Below are 3,143 nucleotides of genomic sequence, written 5' to 3'. Positions count from 1 at the left end.
CCTCCACCTTCCTACCTCCGAAGAGTTCCCCCCCCACCCACCCACCCAGAACCTCCATCAGGAGTGATCTCTCACCCCAGCCAAGATGGTGGTGGTGGGACGAACTGATTAGGTCAGTAAAGTCATGGAGGTTGTATGGCGAGTCCGTGCACAAGACTTGGCAAAGGCATACTAAGTGACGCTTTGCGTCAACACCTCGGGGCCCGAGTTTTCAGCATTTCATTAAGCTTCACCATAAAATGGTGAAACTTCTTGTTTTAGTCATTATTTTTAATATTATAACTATTATTATTATTATTATTATCATTATTATTATTATTATTATTATTATTGTTGTTGTTATTATTATTACCATTATTATTATTATTGTAACCCACAACAATAGTGGTAAATTATATTGTTCTTGTCAATATTATTATTTTTTTTTCATATAAAGAAGTAAATCGCTCATATTCACTCAGTTTCAAAGCTACGGCCATCATACTTGGCCATCTGAGTCACCCACCTGGCAGCTTCGTATGACCCAGTATCATCCAGTTCCCAGTAAAGGTTTTCCAGTTACATCCAAATACCTATAGAAATAGTCTATTCTTGGATTCTCAGAAACAGCTAAAGGTACAGACTTCAGATTTTTGTGGGATATAGCCAAGGTCGGGGAACAGGTCTGAAATGACCATGGACCCACTGAGGCCAGTAGTTTCTGAGATCCCCCAGCGGTCAATGAAAAGTATTTATGGCTCTGCCATTTTTGCTCTGAGAGAATTTTGTTGCTTTCATCTCCATCCAACATGTCTGACACTTCTAGCGGGGCCCTATGACACCAGATCTTTGCTTCGAAGTGCTCACTATAATTATGAAGGGTGTTAAAATCACCAGGTCCAGTGATAGCTTGTCATGTGGTGAGTTAATGAAATTGCTAATGGCAATTTCCATTTTCTAGCTATTATTATTATTATTATTATTATTACTATTGTCATTATTATTATTATTATTATTATATTATTATTATATGGTAGGTGGGGGCACTCACCATCCACTTACACGATGTAGTGCTGCACTCAGGTACCTGCCCTTTCCTCTCCTCCATCCTTCTTTCCTTCCATCCTCTTCTGTCTCTCTTTTCTTCATTCTTTCCTCGTACTTCTGCCTACGGGTGACTTTACACTCCCTCTTCAGTCTTTCTTTTCTTCATTCTTTCCTCATCTCTCTACTTGTGGATGACTCTACACTGTAAGACAAGTTAAATAGTTTTCTGTACACCAGAAAACCATTTACTATGCTGGGTGGTAACCATATAACCAAATTTTGGCGCCTGGTGGTTTAGTGGGTAATTACGGCACTCCAATCGGATTGAGCCGATGAAGGTTTATATCCAAGGGATGGTTGGCTCATGTAATGCCACTCATGGATGAATGAGGCTTGTGGGAAATATTTTCCCCCAGAGCAGTTGCGCTCTCTATTTTTATCATAGTTATCCCTGGTTAAAGGCAGAGGAAAAATTTAGACCGTTGTTAATTGTTCAAGCGGTTTTAATAACCCAGAAATTAAGTTCTCTTTAATAATTCTTGTTACTGATAAATTAAATGCTACTGCATTTAACCCCTGTGGACAACTATACATTGTAAATACATGTAATTACGTGGTATTTTCCACTGACCTAAACTGCGTCTGCGCGTTAGATGACATGGCAAGTAGGGAAAGATTCTCCTGTTTAGCAGATGTGGAATTAAGATATTTACACAGTTAAAGGGAATATTTGGTCTAACTTTAGTTTAAGTAAAACTAAGATTAATTTGTTAGATTCACCATGTACATATCATGATGTAATTTAACTGTATTTAGTACTGTAAATAATTAATAGTTGGCAACCTACCATTCTATGAGGAGGTGGGTCCTGCCGCACACCGCACTCTGTTCCTAGTCACTCTCAAGCTAGCACGGTTGTATAAACACACCATAAGGATGCTTGCTTGCTCAAGCAATTACACTAAGCAGCCTCATCGTCATCGGTTATCGATCACTCCCTCTTCACTAGCTAAGTAACCTTTACGAATTGGCCAATTCAAGGGGGGATTAGCTATGAGATAGAAGAGAAATAGTTATTGTAGGTGAGTTAAGGTTAAGTTACGTTTCGCCTAACTCTATGAGACTTTTTTGATTTACTTAAGAACAACTTTATAGACGAGTAATAACCTACGAGTTGTTTATTAGTAAATACCAGAAATTTCTAACATAGCGGTGCCCCGGCAGGGATACCGACTTGTATACATTAAATACTTTTCACATTTTGGTGCCCAGAAAGATGACCTCGATTTGTTTACCAGAACTATTAAACATTTTTCACATTTTTGGTGCCCCGACCGAGTGAGAAAAACCGATGTGTGCCGAAGCGCTGAATGTGTTTAAAGTTGCTTTTGTGGGACACAGTTTACTACCACGTTCGGTTGAAGTGGAAGACGTGGACGTACGTGTCTATAGAGCTCCGGGAAGAAAGGCAAGCTCTTTCTCTGAAGATGAAAGGCTGAATGCCATACTAGACTGGGAGCATGACCGTACGGTCCTGTTCCTTGGAGGAAATGATATCCATGAGGACGTGGAGGTCAATGAAGTAGTGGAGAATATTTTAGCAGTGGTAGGAGCCATAGAGGGCTCTTGTAAATCCTCAGTAGCCATAACCCTCCTCGAGCCAAGGAACCTGCCATATGGCTCTCCAGTTTGTTATGGAACATATAAATTAATTAGCAGAGCTGTAAACCGAAAGTTACAACGGGCCAGGAAGGGAAGGGATTTCATACATTTTAATGCCAAGCCCTTCCAAGCAATGTTGAAAGCTGATGGTATACATTGGAACCGTCATGGTAGGGAAGCGGTTCTGCAGAAATTTATAAATTATGTAGAACATAAGAAAGGAGAGTTCTATGCTGTACAAGCTATGGGTGGGCCTATGGAGTATTGAGGTAATTAATTCTGAGCTCAGGGAATATGGGTGTTTTGGCAATTGAGTGTGGGGATGAAATAGAACCCTAGAGGTTTAATAACCCTGGGGGATACGTTGAAATTATAGACCTAATTCCTACACTCCTCAAAATTAAAAGAATAAGTAGCTGAGCTGTAATGAATATTACGAAATTGGGAGAGGGGAT

The sequence above is a fragment of the Coenobita brevimanus genome, chromosome 17 (assembly GCF_032717465.1).
Source record: "Coenobita brevimanus isolate Jiangsu-jjx chromosome 17, ASM3271746v2, whole genome shotgun sequence".
Classification (NCBI taxonomy): Eukaryota; Metazoa; Arthropoda; class Malacostraca; order Decapoda; family Coenobitidae; genus Coenobita; species Coenobita brevimanus.
The sequence above is the reverse complement of the archived record's forward strand: the minus strand, read 5'-3'. Positions refer to the sequence as shown.